Genomic DNA, 21,491 nt, shown 5'->3' with positions numbered 1-21,491 from the left:
ATCACAACATGAAAGCTTACCTTACAGCTATTACTACCTATACAACAGTTTTTTTTGATTAATTTCAAGATAATTATTCGAATTCCCAAACAAAATGAATTACACTGGGAAAAAATTCAAAGGCTTTAATAAACTGTCGCCCAATTGAATAAAACTATTTGGCGAGACGTATCGTCACACCCCCCCCCAACTCTGCCCAGTAGCTTTGTTCAAAATAATGCAGCGGAGCATAGTTTGGGAACATCTATCCTAGCGAAATAAAGCGAAGCCGGACTTAAGCCGGGTTTTCCTAGGAGTAGAATTTCTGCGCCGTGTGCAGCGTGAAAACGCCGACTGGTTAAAAACTTGAAATTCAGGTTTTTTCGACCAATCAGCGTTTTCACGCTGCACGCGTTGTAGAAACCTGTTTCTAGGAAAACCCGGCGTTCGGCAGGTGCGAAGGGTGCGGCAGCACCGGGCAGCTGAATTTTAGGGGCCGCAAAAACAGGATAACACTATATTTTGTGGGACCAAATTTTTCACAAAGCAAATAACTTAATTTTTGCCAAGACCTCTTTTATTCAGACATCGAGCCCTCTGGCCAAGGTTTTAACTGACCCCCTCCCCCAAGTAAAGAGAAGAATGCAGGTGGGTCTCGTGCCCCGCATGCTAGACCCGGGGGGGGCGCTAAATTTTTTTTTAAATTATACAAAATTACATTATGTTTACCCGGCTGAAAGAGTATCTTGTTGCTGGTCTGGGTAAAAGGCCTCCAATATTTAGGTTCCGGGTGGGGTGGCGCACTTGAAAATTTTTTCAGTGTTCACTAATCAAAACAATTAATTTATTGACAAATGGTGTTTTTTACGACCATGAAATAGTGGTTTGATAATCATTCTCGGGTGTCAATGTAAGCACAGTGCACACCATGGACATTGGGGGAAGTAGAGTACACCGGATTTTCTCGGGGAAAAGGGCATTGTTTCACGTTTTTTTCTCTTACTGGGGGGGGGGGGGGTTAGGTTTTTTTATTGCAAAAATTTATAAAACCCCAAACCCATGTTTGCGTACATTAATGCCAAGAGGGTGGGGGAAACCACGTTTTAGAGAGCCGCAAAGCTGTTTTCGCACCGAGTTGCAAAAGACTTGAGCCCGTCCCTAAAATAAAGCAACATATATTTTCCACCCATCTTTCTTAGTTCGTAAACAGAATTGGGAGGGGTTTATAATTGTTGGAATATGGTTTCCACACAACAATAGTCACATTGAAGTAGAGTCTTCCTTCGTTTTTTTGAAAGGGTGAAAAAAGGGAAATATTCCTTTTCGTTGCCCGGTGTGGCTGCACCTTACGCACAGGGCAGCAACTAAGAGAGAGCGCACTCGTCTGGCGTCCCGGGCGCTTGACCGCGAAGAGAGCACCGAGTTTATACTTTTTTTTTTTCGAAAAGCCGGGTTTTCCTAGGAATAGGCTTTTGGGCCACGTGAACCGAACTGGATCATTTCGCGTCAGCAGAAACTTGTTACGTAATCACGCTACGCGTTTGTGTTTTCCTATCTGGCGCATCAGTTCCTGGTGGCTATATAGTATATGGCCCAGGCATCAGCTACTCTGTCGTCTGCATGCTCCAACAAAAATGAAGAGAAGATGGGTGAAACGCGCGGCGCACGACGCATTTGACTCCCCCAGAAGCAGTCCGCCAATCATGGCCGACGTGAACCGCTGTCGTGAGCCGTATTGCGCTCTGTGTAGGAAAACAGTCGTACCGCTAATTTTTTTATTGGTGAGTGGACGGTACGCCACGCTGGACGAATCACGTTGCACGCGGCACAGAAAACCTGCTCCTAGGAAAACTCAGCTTTAAATATTACCGTGTGTGGGGTGACAGAGTAAATTTTTGTTCCTCCTAGTTGCGGCCCTGCTTAATTCTGGGCATTTGAAACTCGGGTTTCTGAAACAACGAACGGTGTTCCGTTGTGTGTGAATGTGCTCTTTGTTATAATTTTTCGGTCCACGTTCAAGCGTTGCACTGTTAGAAAATTTTGGTAAGGCGGGAGACGGACCAGGGATCTGTAGGTGAGGTAGGCAAAATGCATGGTTTCCCAGTGTGAGAGAGTACTGTACTTTTTTTTTTGCTAATTGCTCCGTGTGAGACGAATAGAAAAATGGCGCCCGAGAGCAGGATCCCTGTGTTCAAAGAGGGTTTAGAAATCATAACAGACATTATTTTTTACGTCAATAATTTCAAAAATACATACTGTGATGGCGATTTGATTCCATGTTTTGAATGGGGGGGGGGAACTCACAGACGTCTCAGCCCTCTTATCTTCACGGAAATCGGTATACAGTATGCACTGCTCATCAACTTAAACCTTGAATTTTTTTCTTTTCTCATCACTTATTTTTCATGTGCATTTTGCACATGAAAATTTATTTATGCGCGTATCTAAGTTTTCTAACTCATTTCGGCGCTCCCTATGAGTTGGCGCCCTGCGTAATCGCACCGGTTGCACAGCCCTAAGACCGCCACTGACAATAGTCGTTACGGTATTAAAATCCCAAAATACTATTCGTAGACAATCAGCTGAGGATGTCGACGATACATCCATCTTATAATACAATGAAAACCCATCAGAATAATTTATTTTTCAGCCTCATTGTTCTGTAATATATATATCTCTCTCTATCTCTCTCGCCGCATGTCAAGTATTCCTGATTGATTAAATACGAAATGATAAGTTACGAAACTAACTCATATAACTATAAATAACGTCCGAGAATAGAAAAGATCATTTGTTGGATTGCATGGAAGTAAAAAACAGGAACTATATAGACTAGAAGAGTTGAAAACAAATTAACCGTATCCCCTAGAAGCCTTAGAACAGTTCTTTCTGCTGCCTTTTTCTTTTTTTTCGTGTGTAAGAGAGGGCAGTGCTAAAAGAAATCGAGATATTGGCTCTGCAGCCAACTTTTACTGGACTTGGACGTCCTAAATTACCCGAGCTGCGGAAGAATGTCGTAAATGACCGGTTTTCTTCAGCTCTAGGGGAAATCAATTGCTTCCATTTAAGTCAATCCTCTTTTTTTTTGGTCTTTTTCCTTTTTTTTTCCTCTCCCCGTGTGAATTCCATCTGAGCTTCCGGCCTCTCGGCCAAAACTGGACAAAAGAGTGGAATATATTGATCTTGACTTAGACGAGGATGGACCGTCGGACAGTTTAAAGACACGGCACTACATTATCGAAGTTATCATTAAAGTACTTATCTCTACTTGATGCTGTATCTGTTATTAGTTGTCGAACTGGACAAACAACGTCCTCGTGAGAGATGTCCGCTTGACCTGATGCATGTCTTGTAACAGTTTTCCTTTCCCTCTGATCTGTAAAAATGGTTCTTTGATTCCATGAAGGAAAGCGATTTTTCCGGGTATATTATGCCGAGGTGACTCGGAAAGAATAGTTGGCTGTCTCCGCCGGGAATCAAACTGCTACTACTAAATTCGTCCACTCATTCTCTTCGTCCATATTCCTTTGAGGAACTTCTAACGAATTGACGGCTTTACCTCAGCCCAATTCATCAAGGAAACAGATATTCTCTGGATTTTATGCCCAAGTGTACTCGGAAAGAAAAGTCATCTGGTCTCGACGGGAATCGATCGAATCCAGGCCCTCTTGTATTCCGGGCAAGCATGCTACCATCTACAACACTGGAGACACGACCCTGCTTTCCTTATTTCAAGAACTGTGGCGTAAGGCACTGAAGTAGAGGCATTAGTAGCCTCTCTTAACTTCAGAAAATGCCCCCCAGGTAGGACGGTAGAGAGCTTTTCTCAGCCCAATGTATCAAGGAAACAGATATTTTCTGGATTTTATGCCGAGGTGACATTCCTAGATGTTGGAATGTTTGTGTTCGTGTTGCGAACCTAACGTGTAGTTTGCTTCTGTGTAATGGTTGCTATAGTGCTGCCATCTCTCGTCTATTTTTCGAACTGTGAGTGAACTGTAATGATTGAAGATTTTATAGTTGTGTGGCGACGCTTCTTAACGGGGAGTTCGGCTGTCATTCACGAAGCTGGGAACCACAGAAAACAAACTTCAGCCGACCACCACTGTGGCAACGGTGGGGATCGAACCAACACCTTCTATAGCAGAAACCCACCGTGCGAAGCTCGTGATGTAACTTATGAAGTCCATTTCACCTATAGTCATTGGATATACTGCAAAAAAAGTAAAGTTATCACTTGCGTCGGCCTGCTATATCCAATGGCTACAGGTGAAGTGGACTACTTCAGTGACGTCAAAGCTTCGAGTCCTTCTGCTATAGTCGGTGTTGTTCAAACCCGGGTCCTTTCGATGCGAGTCCGTCACTATAAGCACTCGACCACCACAGCGGCCCGGCGATCAAACTACGGCCCTCTTCCAATCCGGACAAGTGTGCTATAGTGTTTACCGCTCGAGACACATTTTTTTTGCTTTCCTTATCTCACGTACTGTGGCATGATGCGCTGAGAAGTAGAGACTTTATTTTCCTCTCATCTCCAGGAAATGGGCCCCAGGTGGCGACAGAGAGTTTTTTTTCAGATTCACGTCACAATGCGCAACCGAGATGCACTTTTTGCTTCCTTTGTTTCATGAACTGTGGCGTGACGTGCTGAAGTAGAGAGTTTACTGCCTCCCTTAAAATCAGCAAATGACCCCCTCACCCAGTTGGTGACAGTACAGAGAGCGATTTTTCTCATATTGTCACAATGCGCAACCGCATATACCGCGAGAGACACAATTTTTGCTTTCTCTATTTCACGCACTGTGGCGGGAATCTGAGAAAAATGCCTCTCCTCGTTGTCGCCACCTGGGCACGAAGACACTTGCTGAAGTAAAGGGGGGGGGAACTGCAAATTCCCCACTTTAGCGCTTCACGCCACAATGCGTGAAATACGGAAAGCAAAATGCGAGTCTCTTGCGGTGTAGTATAGTGTAGAACACTTTCCCGGATTGCAAGAGGACCGTGGTTCAATTCCCAGCAGAGGTAGCCAACTTTTCTTTCTGAGTTCACCTCGGCATAAGTTCTAGAAAAGTCTCTTTCCTTCATATAATATGGGCTGACTCTCTCTAAACTTGATGCCACTTTAACATAACGAGTAACGGAATGAACCAACTATATCCCCACCGCTGAAGTGCTTCAAAGCCAATGTCGGGTTACTGTCATTCATCCTTAAAGAGCCGGACATCGAAATCTGCGGCTGTTGGTAGTATGTTATGTATATTGCCCGAGATTAACTGTTTTTGGTAGCCATACTAATATTATAGCGACTGTATAACACTCGAAATGTGCCCAAACCAATTTCGCAAAGCCTACTATGCACCGAGTCGAGATTACGCCCAACTGATTAGACTACACAACACGCTAGTAAAATCACATGCGTAAATCTAATTGCAGAAGTGGATGAACTAAATTACGTCTACCCAGTTTTCGAATCCAGTGAATACAACTGTCAAGAGTCTGTTTTCCTCGAGCATTGGCATCCCACACACATAGATTGACAAGGCTATCGTGCCAGTCAGGTTTCAACGGATTCTAGTAAACATAATAAAGTCCATTCAAAATTATTATCGATGCAATTATTGTGGGAAGAACAATTGACAAACAATTAGAAAATTTTGAAACTAATTTATTATTCACTCAAACTAGAACGTTCGGCTATCGAATGATTTATCGGAAATATAGGATTTGAAACATTGGTTCCAAGCTTCGCTCAGGGGAAACATCCGTCTATCTCTACAAAGTACGGCCAACGCTGTGTGTGGGTTCGAATCTAGCTCAGCTTTTACTAGAGATGAGAGGTTTTTCTTGCGGAAGTACTTCTTCTATTGAGGGAAGATGCATTCAGTATAGCGTCAGATGTAAAACTGATTCAATAGAGACGATGAAAAATTTAAAAAAAAAACATAATTTCATTGCCTAAATCTTGATGCGCCCAAAGATTCCATGACTTAATTAATGGCGGTCATTAACAGAACCAAAGGCCTAGACGGCTAATTCTGCGGGAGCAGGGACTCACCTGGGGGTTCTCAACGAAGATATAGAAATGGATCATGAAGACCCACTGGCTAGCTCAAAAGCCGGGACGGTAAGCCTGAAACTGAGCTGTCAGTCAAGGCGACTAGCTCTGCGTGTCTTGACTGAAGATCAGGAAGAAAGGGGGTTCGAGACACCAAATTCCCACTGGCCGGCAGATGGGCCAGCCAGCAAGGCCAGACGAACACAGAGCTCAGAAGAGTGAAAATATGTGAGGGCAGGGCCCGCTTGTGGGACCTCAACGTAGGCAGAGAGAAGGACCGTGAGGATGGGCAAAGGGGGTTTGCGGGGTCCAAAGACCCATTGACCGACATATCGACAACCGCAACTACGAAAGGGCAGCAAGGGCTCAACCGAGCTATAAGGGTGCCAAAACCCAAAGACTTATTAACTGGCCTCAGGGCCGGCCGGCAACAATAGCACGGTAGCAAGGGCTCAATTCACCCAGACCCATTAGCCACACTTTAAGAATCTGACTCGTGGAACGGCAAGAACTGTGCCGTATCGGTAACTATCACGAGGCAGCGCCCTGGGCGCCAATTACGCAACTGCTCGCAAAACGGCCAACTTTGAAGGCTGTGCCACGACTGGCCAAATGTCGTGAGGCAGCTGTGCGTGTACTATGTGTTTATTTTTGTATGCTTTGCATAAAACCATTTTCGCTGCCCACCCAAGGGTTTCAGGTTCCGAGAGATCCGGGGGACCCAGGGGATTCGAGGACACACTCACATACCCGGGCAACTCAATCGGTAGTAAATTGCCTAAGGGGAAAGACTGGAGTTATGCCAACACCATCTAGAGCAGGGGGCCTCCGCGTGAAGCTCGTGACATCACCGAAGAAGGTCATCTCACCTCTAGCCATTGGATATATTACAAAAAATGGTAAAGATGGCGCATGTGTTGGCCTGCCATATCCAATGGCCGTGGGTGAGATGACCTTCACGAGCTTCACGCGGAAGCCTTCTGCTATAAATGGTGTTGGTTGCGCTCAGTTTGAATGAAGGAATGATGGATCTGGTCATTAACTGATGTAGGATTTGCTCGATGATCAGCTATAGAGAAATGCTTCTACTTATAGCTGATACCAGCTATAGTAGACTTGAACGGGCAGAGACGGATCCAGGACAATGTGTCGGGAGGGGCGCATTGTGTATTTTCTCTGAAACATCCCTATATTTTACGGAATAGACAGTTTTACCTTATTATTCAGCTCTTGGGAGGGGCGATAGTTTCTATTCCCTCCACTGAATCCGTATTAGAGCGCAGGCAGACATCTTCAACTGTAAATGAAGCCGAGGCAGATATCGTAACTGCGAATGTAATGTAGGCAGGCATATATCTTCAGCTGCGAATGGACCGGACGCAGGTGGATCCAGGGCGATACGTCGGGGAAGCGACTCATTGTGTAGATGCATTGAATCAACCCGTATTTCACGGAGACAGACAAATTCAACCCATATTATTCGGCCCCTTCGTAGGGGCGATAGCCTCCATCGCTCCCCTCTGAATCCTCGACTGTAAACGAGATAATTATGGCACCCTTCTTGTATCGGTGTTTTTGATTCCCAAAGGTTTTCATCCACAAGCGAAGACAATGCTTTATATTCCCTGAATTCGAATATTTCAATTGCATTGTATGGCTATTGAAATACATATCAAAATTTATATAATGCGCAATTCTATTGAATATAATCAGCGTGACACGATGGGAACTTCAAATCCTATAATCTACGTTGAATCTCATTCCGAATTTCCAATCAAAATAGGATAATTTGAATCCTACATAGATCACTCTCCTCATTGGCTTATACGCCTTCCATCTACATCCAGCAACAAAATGTAAGCTCGAAAACAGCATTGGATTTGTACAACAATATTGAGATATATTTCACACAACACGAGAATATTCCCGAATACACAAAAACTTTATCGAATAAGTCAAAGCAAAACAGGAAGAGTTGGATTGACAGGTATTTATTTATTCGGCATTGTTGAGAACTGAACAAAACGGAGTCCGATGAATGTCCAATGAATAAGATATGTAAATATCTCATTTTGTTTACAGAAGGGGGGAACGCAGCAACGATATTGGAATGGAAACAACAGTGAATAAAACTCGAATGAGGATTTATTCATTCCATGATGTCGAATATGTACAATATCGTAAACTGGAGTTACGTTCTGCCACCACCATCTATACTAGAAGGCCTCCGCGCGAAGCTCGTGACGTTTCTGAAAAAGGTCATCTCACCTATATCCATTGGATATAGCAGATTGACGCATGTGCCATCATTACCCATTTTTTGTAGTATGTCCAATGGCTGCAGGTGAGATGACCTCCTTCAGTGACGTCACGAGCTTCACGTGGAGGTCTTCTGCTATAGATGGTGTTGCCTCTGCCCCGGGAGGGGGGGGGGTTACTTGAACCCAAGATAAAAAAATTTTTAAATCACTTCTTGGGTTCGCTGTCATGAAGACGAGATTTACCATCTCTATTTACAACAGGTAGCAACATTAGTGCTAGTCAAAGGATGACGTCACCATTCCGCTATCCATACGAAGGTTTTCAACAGCTGGCTGATGCGAAGAAGGATTTAGGAAAGAGAGAGTGAGAGGACGTGGGTTCGACTCCCCACAAGGGCAGTTGAATTTTCTCTTTCCTAAATGCATATTCGCATCAGCCTGCTGTTATGGGTAGCGGACATCCATTGATGGATCGCCATCTGATGGTAGTGTCAGCAATATGTGGGATTGGCCTAAGTTAGGTCCTGCTTAGTGTACACGAGCTTTAAGGGAAGATTGAATTTCGTTGCCTTTGTAGCTTAGTGTCGCCCAACATCATCTATTGCAGAAGATCTCCGCGCGAAGCTCGTGACGTCACTGAAGAAGGTCATCTCACCTATAGCCATTGGATATACTACAAAAAAGGGTAAAGATGGCGCCTGCAATCAGCCTGCTATATCCAAAGGCTGTAGGTGAGATGACCTTCTGCAGTGACGTTACTGAAATCATCCATTTCACCTATAGTCATTGGATATATGTACTACGAAAGAAGGTAAAGATTTCGCATACGTCGGGCTGCTATACCTAATGGTTACAGGTGAAATGGACGACTTCAGTGACGCCAAAGCTTCGCGCGGAGGATTTCTGCTACAGAAGGTGTTGGCAGGGGCTTTCTACTATAGGTGGTGGTGGTTCAACCAGCAAATGAAAGGACGTGGGTTCGATTCCCTTGAATTTTTTCTCTTTCCCGAATTCATCTTCGCATCCCAGCTGTTAAAAACCTTCATACATTAGCTAGTGCCTGAGGTGCTAAACTACGTTCGCGCTTTTCCTAATATCCGGAACTAAATAACGAACCTGTACCTAGGAATCCGAATTTTTTTTGACCTGATAACTTCCACCTTCACGTTTTTACACGCAAGATATAAAGAAATGTACATTTCATATATATAAGGAAATAACAATAGTTTTAGCTATATATATATATATATAGATAGATAGTATAGATAATCACTTAATACAGTAAAATTTATAAGTAATGCATGGTGTGCTGATAAACTTGAACCCAGCCGAGAAGTGTGTCCTTCTCCGTAAAAATAGTTGATATCATTACTACTTATATTCGTCAATTTTCCATTGACATGTCCATTTTATATATAAGAACTTGCGCTCCTAATCCACAACCAGTTCACCGTTGTAAACCGTGTATGTGGACCTGCTGCACTCTGCCGTTGCTGGATTTGTGACTCGCCTGCGATGTGTTATTCCCTGTGGTGGTGGTGGTCATTTGGAACACATATTGTTATAATAAGCGATTTGGAGGCATTCTGTTCGTTATTTGCGTATCTTTTCTTTGACTTGTGTACGTCAGCGCCACCTATCGGCTGTTTTTTGAGGTCCCCTCCCCCTGTCTTAAAAAATTCTCGTGACCTAGTGACGCTAACCTTGCAAACCGTTTTTTATTTCTGTTATTTTCCCGGTTTTTATGAATTTTTAAATTTTTTTACGGACTTTTTGCCCACTCTGAATATCATTCAATATTGAAGGATTTGTGACGTGTTTTCTATGTATTTTCAAATTTACTGTCAAATTAACGTAAGCATTCTTGGGGCTAAAGGTATTTTATTGCCAGATACTAGGTACCCAGATAATGGGTACCTAATTTGTAGCCCATTACCTACTTTTAAATTATTTATATCATGGGAAATGTAGCTTGGGTCCAAGTAACACAAATCCGGGGGTTACTTAAACACAAATTTCAATAATTTATTATGTATTAATTATGATAAAGGACAATTTTTTGGTTTTTTTAAAAATAACCATGGAATCCTAAAAAATAGTCCAAAAGTAGTAAAAATTTGGTTATCAGCATAATTAATGTTTTTAAGAGGGTTGGTGCACGATCTTGGAATTTCATGATTTCCTATGGGGAAAATCTTCCTCTTCAAGGAACATTTAAAAAAATTTTCTTTTCACTTTAGGCACTCAATTTTTTTCTCTCGAACACTATGAATATTTTTATATAATTTAACGAAAGCGTTCAGGATTTTAATTGTTGCTTATTTTTTCTTGAATTTTAACTTCCACAACACACGCAGCTTTTTCAAAAATCACCAAAATTTTCCTATTACTTTGTACCGTAAAATGTCTTTAATCATTTTTAATAAGAAATCCTCTCGTTAAAGTATGCAACACTATAGTGTTGAGAGACACGCAGCGTTTCCAGACATTTGAATGAGTGGTGTTCGAAAAAATGTTCCTTATCTAACAAAAACTTAGCCAAAAATAGCCATTTTAATGGAAAACATTAGCATATATAATGCCTGCCAGCAGTTTATATTAAAATATTAAAAAATATATTTTTAGTACAGGTAGAACAAAAACTTGAACATAGGTAGACGTTGAAAATTCCATAGTAATTGAAAACACAAAAATTCGAAAATTTGTTTTTTTAGGAAATTTGCTTTTTAAAAACTTTGATAGAAAATGTACTTTTTTTGGTCCAAGTAACCCCAGTTTACGGTACTTACGAAACACGTCGAGTTACGTAAATGTTGGACATAACAAAATGGAATACGAAATAGTCAACTGAAACTTTCCTTTTACGAAATCTGGAATCGAATTTTATAAAGCTTTTTTCTATTTTTATCTCAATTCCATAGCTAGAAACTGTTTTTTTATATACTAAAACTGTAATCGGTATATGCCTTGGTTCGTTTCCGTCAGCTTCGTAAGTTTTCTGAAATGACGCGAAAGGTGAATTCTCGGATCAAAAGGCCTAGACCCCAAACACCATCTACTTCAAAACCCCTCCCTAAATTTTTAGCTAAATTTACTCTTTTATTTCCGTCTCGTGTAGGAAGTCGAAATAGAGTAAAGGAAACGGGAAAAGGAAGTGGAAGGTATGTCCGATGGCTCTTGGAACCCAGTCCTTTCGAGATTTGTCGAAGGTACAGAGAATTTTTTCGTCTTATTTCTTATATATATATATTTTTTTTCTTATTCTTCTAAGGAATCGAATTGAATTTGGAGAGGAGAAGAACTTCAATCGTAAGTTTGCTCTGTTCTCCTTTCACACTTGATTCTTGGAATCGTGTGTCACGTCGTTTGGATAACAGAAAGTGAAATCCTAAGTCCTCGAATACTGCTCAGGTAAAAATACAAGATCGCAGAAGAAAGAGACAGATCTCACTCAGATCACTGGAGAAATAAAAATTGAAAGGAAAAAAAAAAACAACAATTTTTTTACCCTCGCTCTTACTGTTGGTTCTGTTATAAGAAAATTGGAAATTTTATTCAGATATATTCTATGATGTGAGACTTTTTTTTTTTCTTTCTCCTAGATATTCGAGCTACCGGTGATCCTTTTACAATGAAATTTTACGCGGTAGAATAGCATTGAATTGGCGAACTCTTACTGTCCGGATATACGTAAAATAGATATGAAAAATTATTTACGCGAGAGATTCGATGCTTTTAATATGTTTTTTAGAACCTCCGTTAAAGTGGTAACAAAAATTAAAATAAATATAGGCTACAAACTTTTTTTTATTGTATACAGCACAATGTAGATAGAACTCTCCGTTACTTTTCGTTCTGTTGCTCTTATTTACGCAAGGATGACGCATAAGTCGCCATCTGGTGGAAGCGTCAGCAGTTGTGAGCTTGGCCTGAGTCTGGTCCGGCCGTCCATGTACGGTCCCTTTCAGTGTAGACGAGCTACAAGGAAAGATTGAGAGATTCGGTACCTCTGTAGTCTAGTGGTCTAGGGCGTTCACCCGGAAAGTGAAAGGACGTGGGTTCGATTCCCCGCAGGGGCAGTTGAATTTTCTCTCTTTCCAAAATATATCTTCGCAACATCCAGTTGTTAAAAACCTTTGTTCTTATTTATCTTGGAACGTGCTTTCTTATACTCTTCTCAATGTCAATACGGTAGAGGAATATTGTCTTGCAACGCTTGTCTTCACACTGCAGCATAGACACTAGAACTGCTCCATAAGTTCAAATAGGACATCTGAAACACACATCACTAGTTCAAATACGAACAGCTGGAACCACCTTCACAAGCTCAAATGCGATCAGTTAAAACGATGATCACAAGTTTAAATAGTAGCAGATAAAGTACTCTTTGCAAGTTTGAAATAGGAGCAGCTGGAACATCCATCATAAGTTTAAATAGGAGCAGCTAAAACATCTTCTACAAGTTGAAATAGGAGAAGCTGAAACACCCTCTACAAGTTCCAACAGGAGCAGTTGAAACATACTTAACAAGTTTGAATGTTATACAGTCGTTGCCCTGTCTCTCCTGAGGCCAACAAAAAAACTTCAAGTATCCAAGTGCAATATTCGCTGAGATATTCGAATTCAAAGACGCAGAAAAGTTGGGAAAGGAAAGCATGAATGAGGGAGAGGAGCGTTGTCCGTTAGTTTTTGCTTTTCTTTCATAACTTTTCTCCGATTTTTGAATCCAAATATCTTGGCGCGAATATTGCACTTGCACATGGCACACTTGCATATTGCGTGGAATTTTTTTTGTTGTGCTCATGAAAGACCGGGCAAAAACGTTTTAATTGGAAGTTAGCAAACAATGGGAAGAGTATAAAAATTTAGATTTTTTTTTTATTTTGTGACAAACTACATTTTCACTCTTAAAACTAATACAGGATGATTTTTGAGCGATTTTTAAACTGGAACCACACCTCTATGCGGATGGTTGATGAGATAAAGGCCGCATCAGCACTTACAGGACACCCTGTATGATACACGTATATAAGGTGATCATGCGTCCCGTATTTTCCGAGACAGTCCCGGTTTCCTTTCTTTTTCGGGCTATCCCGACTTCTTGATTGAAATTATTTTTCCACTCATAAATTATATTATGATAATTAAAACTATAAATAAGAAAATCAATCAACCACATTTATCTTGTTGAACGCTTTATTCCGTGGAATTCATTTTAATCCACGGCAATTTGCAGTAACGCTTCGTTTCCCACCCGCCATTGCGATTTTTCCGCAATTTCAGCAATATTTGGCAACTTTGTGCACCTTTGGCGTTGTTCTTGGCGATAATCAGCGATGTTCCGTATTTGGAATCCCAATTTCCCGTATTTCTCTCGAGGAAATATGGTCAGCCTACACGTATAGTAAGTAGCAGCTGAGAGGGAGTTTAGGCCTTACGTTGCGGAAAAATAAATTTCTTATTCGGACGTTTTCATTTTTGGAGAATCTCTCGCGAACCCCCTAGAGTTCAAGGGTTTCCAACATGACAGGCTCTCGTGGAACCTTTAATAGTTATGAAGCAGCTCCGCGGAACCCCTGATGATTATGAAATCGTTCCACGGAAACTTTTGATGGTTATAAGCCTGTCCAACAGAACTCTAACTAATTTTGAATATTTTTCTAATTGAAGTGCTATCCCCCCAAGCGCCCGTCCCGACGACATCTTGATGGGATCGCAGGTAAAATGATATGCTGGGGCTCCACCTCCTAATTTGCATATTTTATTCCCAGAATTTACAAAAAAAAGAAAAAAAAGAACAGCTTTACGAATATCAATAACTAGAAAATTCTTTTCTGGGTTCTGTGTGGGATATTTTTGAAGTTTCGTTGAAAATCAGAGCGTAAATCAAACTTCACGGATTGATTCCGAAGAATAAATAAATAAAATAATAAAATTAATAAAATAATAAAATAAAATTAATAAATAAAGTTTAATTCCGCGGGACCCCCCCCCCCCATCAAAAAAAAAAGCTTAGGGGTCATTCAAGTATTACGTCAGCATCGGTGCGGGGAGGAGGTTTCGGATTTGCTGACTTTTGATGACAAGGGAGGGGGATGAGGGTTTGAAGGTTGCTTACGTCACCAACCACCCCTTTTTGAAGGGGTGGACCCCCTCCGGAGGGGGGGGGGGCAAAAATGGCTGAAAATCTGCTGACGTAATACTTGAATGGCCCCTTACACGGAACAACAGTTGGAAATCTATGCCCTAGTTCATAGACCCGCGCTTTGGGAACCACTGCTCTTACGAAATGAAAATAAACTTACGCCTTCGTAGAGTAAACGTTAGAATCTAGTAAGTACATCGTCCTAACAATTGCTACCAAACCAACTGAAAACATGTGTATAAAAACATCAGCAGCGCAGCAAAATATAAAAGAAAAAAAGAAGCCCTGGTGCTAGAATTTTCTTTTTATGGTTATTGAATGTCATCACATCAGTTTTTGCGCTGGAGGCAAACACACATCTTGAATTTAGTTTGTTCTCTTTTTCCTTTCTCGGACATTTCTGCAGAAAAACGACAGCTGAAGCGTTTTCTTGTTCACGTGAAAACGTTGTTCGGATTTTTCTACCCTCCCTGTTAAAAAAAGAAAATAAGAAATAAAGCAAAAATATATACCGAAAAAAAAAAAAGAAAAAAAAGACTGTATACAACGTACATGGAAGTTATTGAATGTCTCGGTTTTGCTATAACGGCTTCGGCAGAGGAATCTACTGTGCGCGAGACGTTTAAAGAGGCTCTTTTCGCCATCTTCAGTAGTTTTAGAGAGTATTTTTATACTCCATAGGTATATGTGTGTGTGTATATGAGTTGTTTGAGACGGTTTCATTTCTTATCTTGTCCACGATAGATATAGATATACTCGAGGATATTTCCCACGACTCACTGCCCAATAGATTCTTAGGAATGTCTCCCATGGAGCGGATGTGGACCTAAGTTTTTATTTTTTCCATGTTTCTTGGAAATTGTGAATGACATATGAAACTTATCTTCCTTAAATGAAACCAAAAAAAAAAAGAGAAAAGGATTCATGTATAGATGTGTTGGAATAGGATATGAAATTGACATTTACTGAACTACATACCGTGTAACAACTTGGAGTGTGTTTGAAGGGGAAAAAAATAGTAAGTGTCCCTTATAAGCTCATAAAGAGAGCTTCAGAAATGATATTAACTCTTCTCGGAATTGGTTTTTTTGTCTCATTCTCATTTGGTGATGGTTATTATGAATTTGATGGGTATGTGTAGTTTTTATATACAGAATGATCGCGATAGATCGTGTAGCAATAATTGTGATATCTGGTCAGAAGCCGACAAACTGTTGTACGTTTTTAGTTTTATTGTTTCACATAAATACCAGATGAGACAAAAAAAAAAGGATACAAGGATAGTTTATACCTTGTATAAGTCGCCATCTGGTGGCAACGTCAGCAGTTGTGAGCTTGGCCTGAGTCTGGTCTGGCCGTCCATGTACGGTCCCTTTCAGTGTACACGAGCTCCAAGGAAAGATTGAGAGATTCTGTGTCTCTGTAGTCTAGTGTAGTTCCGGGCGTTCACCCGGAAAGTAAAAGGACGTGGGTTCGATAGCCCGCAGAGGCAGTTGAATTTTCTCTCTTTCCAAAATATATCTTCGCAACAGCCAGTTGTTAAAACCTTCGTATGGTAGCGGAGAGTGACGTCATCCTTGTACTGCATCCTATTCCGTTTCTTCTTATGTTGGCGTAGAATCTTCCTCTTTGGCTCACAAATACCGCATAGTGATTGGATGTGGGGCATAGAAATCGCCAATTCTTAGCTCGATCGTTTCTTTTCCTCACAACGATGATATTGGCACGAGCAGGGAATTTTTTTTCTCTGAAAATTCTGAGGGAAAACAGACTACTTATTGACGTCACCAGTAGCGTGCAGAGGCCTTCTATCTCTAGGAAGTGCTGCCCCAGAGCGGTTCTACATCATTCAAGTTACCCGCGGAACATTCCCAGGTTACTTAAGTGATCCGTGGCATAATTACGGATCACTTGAGTGATGCGTGGTACAGTTCTAGAGCATTTAAGCTGTGACCGGGCTGAATGGATTGTTTTTGGATGGTTTTGGTAACCTGACAGAACGCACTCTTGTGCTCTCAAATTCAAAATGTGGAATGGCTTAAGGCGGTATTCACCGACATGGTTTAAACTATAGTCACAAATTTTTGATAAGAGATCGACACGGATTGGTTAAATTCAGGTTTTTAACCAATCTATATTGATCTCTTATCCAAAAATTGTGACTGTAGTTTAAACCAGGTCGGTGAATACGGCCCTTAGTCAGATCACTTAATTAGAAAAATCAGATTATTTGGAAAAGTCTGTTGGAGAGTCGCACTGTTGAAACTAAATCGAATCTCGCATTGCTCCGAAATTTTGGGATGACAAAATTCTGCAATCTTTTATAGTAAGTCATCTTCTCAAGAGCAGGGAACTAATAAGCCTATACTTGCAAATTGCACCTCATATCACAACCTTTTGTCTCATCTGAGGTTTTTCATGCTAAAGTAGAAGATTTTCACCAATACGCTTCTACACTAATCAACGATCCGTAGTATGCTATTTGCCCAGCTTCCAAGGGGTTCAAGTATACCGCGCATGTACACTCGCTTCTAGCAGAGTTGTCAATTTCATTTGGTCCAATCAATACACCAGTAGCGTGTGCAGGATTTTCTCAAGGAAAGGGTGCTTCTTTTACTGCAAAAATACGCAGTAATCTCGGCTTAAGGGGGAGGGGAGGTGGGTTTGACCCCAACCTCCCTGCGTACTCTTGTGGTAGCCACAATATCGGCCACCCTGTAGTTCTACACGGGATTGAAACGCTAGAGAAACGAATCATTTAAACTTGGTGTTTAATCTGTATATATTTCTCTTTTACGTTTCATGTTGTCATATTCTGTTTATGTGGATAGGAATTTGTGAACGTTTTGCGACTCGAAATAACAGCGAGACTGAAAATGAGAGTTTTTGTTTAGTTTTAAGCTTTTTATAATCATAAACACCGGATATTCTGCAGATGTGAGCAGTAATTTTTATCAGTAAAATTCACATCTCAATTCACGTAAATGTTAGAACGAAATATTCTTCTTGTGCTCAACCTGAAATCGTATCTTCCAAATTTTATTGAAGCAACTGACAACTCACAGCTGCGGAAAAACTTGCTGTTTATGATTATACAAAAATGAAGTTCTCCCGCCAAAACACAATAACTATCCATTTCATTCGGTCTAGCTGTTATCTCGAGTTGCAAAACTTTCCTTGTGGCCTCACATCTAATATAAACACAACGTGGTATCAGATAAACAATTGGTTGTGAAGAAAAACCGGTATCACACGTGATCCAATCACAGAAGCCTGATTGGTAGGCCATTAGCAAGAAACATTTGAATTGTATATTGAGCGTCATTAACATCGCGTGGGAGATTGATCGATGAAATTTCAGGTAGGAAAAACGGGAAACTCTTCTGTTACGTTTCCCCTGTAAGTGATCCATAGGTTTTTATTCCTTGTTTTTATATATAACACTCAATGTAAGGGGGGGAAAAAAAAGGAGAACGGGGAACATCGAAGAATCACGACACAAAAAACTATCAAACGGAAAGCTGTAAATATATCAGGAGAGCGGAGAGAAAAAAAAAATAGCACAGAGAGAGTCCCCATTTCTATGAGAACTAACACCGGAGTCGATTGAAAAAATAAAAAACAGGATAAGAGGAAAAAACAATAACAATAACAAAAAAAAAGGACAAGTAAAGCTCCCTTCACATTGTGAACGATCGTTTCTTGTGCCACCAAACAAAAGCTTCTTGACCTCTTTTATGTAGGTTCTTCGCGGTTTTTATGGCTCCTACAGAGGACTCGGTAATGGGCAATTACTACAGACCCAATATGGCCTCACGTAGGGAGATTTGAAAAAAAAAAAAGAGAATAAAAATACTTGAAGGGACAAAAATCTGAACGTACGTAGTTCTTTTTCGCTATGGCCTCGTGTCTGGGCATGTTCAGTGACAAAAAAAAAGAGTGTGTGACACATAGCGCTGTTTTTTTTTTGTTCTCACAACATCTTTAGACCACTAGAGGGTCCACTGACCATTTTACGTGACTGTTTAGATCGCTAGTATTACTCTCTCGTCTCAAGAAGATTTTTTTTTGTTCAAATAAACCTGGAAATCGATTTGCTTTTCTTTATGTTTGTAGTCATCGTAAAAGATGGGTTTTTTTTTTCCGACAATATCGCTCATTTTTATGTGACGTACAAGCTGGGATATGCGTCAATATCCAGGGTGTAATCGCTAAAACATCACTCTCAATGCCATATTAAACACAATTACACCAACCGCTAAGCCTAAAGTAAGATGGTAATCCACTTAACGCTATCAATTCTCTCAAACGAGGTATTTAGTTTGAGAACCCCTTAGATAATATCTTGGGTAGACTAGTATACTAAACGACAAGGAATCAAGAGATTACTTTAATGATCAAAAGCGGTATGGGGAGACTAATCGAGCACGTGACAATATACATAATCTGAGGATATGAGGTACGTAATGATAACATTCATATCGAAGTTAAACATGGTTTGTTGATGAGTATTTTTGCAATAAAACGACCAAATAATCACAGTATTTACAGCGAGGGTGCTCAATTTTAAGGGGATTGTGGGCGACTTTATTGGTTTGAACAAGTGTCGCGGGCCACTCAAGTGATTTAGAACAGCATCGCAGGTCACTTAAGTGACTCGCGCCGTTTTTTTTTCCTCCTTTGGTCTCTCTCTCTCTCTCCTTGCGCACGTGAACACGGAAGCTGAAATTTGATAATTGCCGTTCATGGGTTGGTACGCATTACTCTCACTGACGAGGGAGTCGGAGGTAACGGTCATGTTAACGTGGACTCCGTATTTGCATGTGAATTTTTGTTTTTTCAACCAGTTCTAGTCCTCTTGAGTAATCTGGAACTGTGCTGAACTGTGCTTCTAGAGTGATGTGGACTTGCACCAAAGGCCTCTTAACCCAACGGTGCATATTGTTGCCTGCCAATTGGCAACATCTACTTTTAATATGTATTTTTTCCGTTATCCATTGGCAACTTCATGTTTGAGGCATTCCTTATTCCCATTTATTAATTTTCGTTCGAAAACCATTCATAGATGGCAGTAAAAATCCTCAATTTAAAAAAAAAAATGCAAATCTTCTGTTCCACAGGTGATCTGTTAATGTGCCGCGAGCACCTTGAGTGATCTATAAATTATAAATGTGCCGCGGGTCACTTGGAATATCTGGGAACGTGTTGCGGGACGCTTAAGTGATCTGGGACTGTACGCGGGTCGCTCAAGTAGTCTGAAAGTATGCCGCGGCTCAATTAAGTGCTCTGTATACGTGCCACGAATTATTTAAGGGATGGGCAACTGTGTCTAATAGTCACTTAAGTGATCTGCAACTGTGCCTAATAGTCACTTAAGTGATCTGTAAATGTGCAGCAGGCTAGTTGAGTGGTCTGAATGCCTGTTGAGTGTGAGGCCAGTTGAGTGATCTGAAATAACTTGTTTCTGATAGCTTTTGCCCGGATTCGCACCCGTGGACCTTGACGGTAACCTTCAGAGTGGAAAACGAGCATCTTACAACTGCACCTCTCGGGTAATTGTCTTTCATACTGGCTTCCAAAAGTTCTAGTCTTCTGAAAGATCTGGCTGGCAATGTGCTGTGGAACACAAGTGATGCGAAACCACTCCGCAAGTCTGAGTGATGTGTAATTGCGCTGCGGGCCGCTTAAGTGACCTGGGGAATAATATACCACTCAGTGTTCACCAGTACTCATCTAAAGGCGTGATTCACGTGTTGATCAAAATTCAATTTTACTCCAAATTTCGTTGATGAGTGAAAATTTCCATCAAATTTTAGGTAATTTTTTTAATAGAGTTTTATTTGTGTTTTATAAACGAATGCAAATATTTTCACAAAATTACCTCTTAAAATTTTGGGCAGGAATAAAATTACTATCCAAAATTATTTTTTCGGGCAGCACTAGTAACGCGGGTCACTCAGATGGTCTGTAAATAAGCCACGGGTCCCTTTAGCGATCTGGAAATGTGCCACGGAACACTTGAGTGATGTGCAACTGCACCGAGGATCACCGAAGTGATGTTTAAATGTTCCGCGGGTCACTTAAAGTGACCTGGGAATGTGCCGCTTAGTTCCTCTCCACAAAATTAGGCTTGAGGTCATGGGCCACACCAGATGACTCTGAGAGCCGCATTCGGCCCGCGGGCCATGGATTGAGCGTGTATGATTTACACCATTAAAAACGAGACATCAAGATCTGATTCCTCAGAAATTTTATCAGACGACGCCACGTTTCTTTAACGTTGAAAAAATTATATAAATGGCTTCTCTCATGTGATTTTTAGTTTAAAGCAGGCATCTTCAACCAGTTGCTCGCGAGCATCTTGGTGCTCCCTGAAGTACCCAGAGTGCTCGATGCTCGTGTTCAATTTCGTGCTCGCGAGCACTTGATCAACGTTCCAATTAAACACCTTGGAGGAATTGCATTCAAGGAATGAAACCATCGTCATTTCATGGATTCGTATGTTAAACTTACCGTGTAAGGTGCTCTTCTTTTGATGATGGGTACAGGCAGTGTTCTTCTTTTGATGATGGGTACACGCAGTGCTCGCGACTGGGAAAAAGTTGAAGACCCCCCCCCCCCCCCGGTTTAAAGCTTCTTTCTTAGTCTATTCTCAAACAGGAAAAATAACGTTAAACATTTATAAATATAACCAAACACTAGTTTTTCTTAATGGTGTGGAAAAGGAAACAGTGTCTCCAAGAGGAAAAACAGGATACAAACTGTTACTGAAGCGACCTACTGCACATTTACAGATCTTTTAAGTGACCCGCGGCATATTTACAAATCCCTTGAGTGACCTGCAGTGCAGTTGCTCATCCCTCAAGTGTTCCGCAGCACATTACTAGATCTTTTAAGTGACCCAGCGGCATATTTACAGACCGATTGAGTGATCCGTGGGGCATTTAGAGATAACTTGAGTGATCCGAGGTGTATTTACAGATCATTAAAGTGACTCGCGTTGCAGTTTTACATCACTCAAATCATCCGCGACACATTTTCAGATCACTTA

Source organism: Pholcus phalangioides, unplaced genomic scaffold, assembly GCF_987345545.1.
Source record: "Pholcus phalangioides strain wild (caught in Gottingen) unplaced genomic scaffold, Ppha-v1.0 ptg000017l_1, whole genome shotgun sequence".
NCBI classification, from domain to species: domain Eukaryota; kingdom Metazoa; phylum Arthropoda; class Arachnida; order Araneae; family Pholcidae; genus Pholcus; species Pholcus phalangioides.
The sequence above is the reverse complement of the archived record's forward strand: the minus strand, read 5'-3'. Positions refer to the sequence as shown.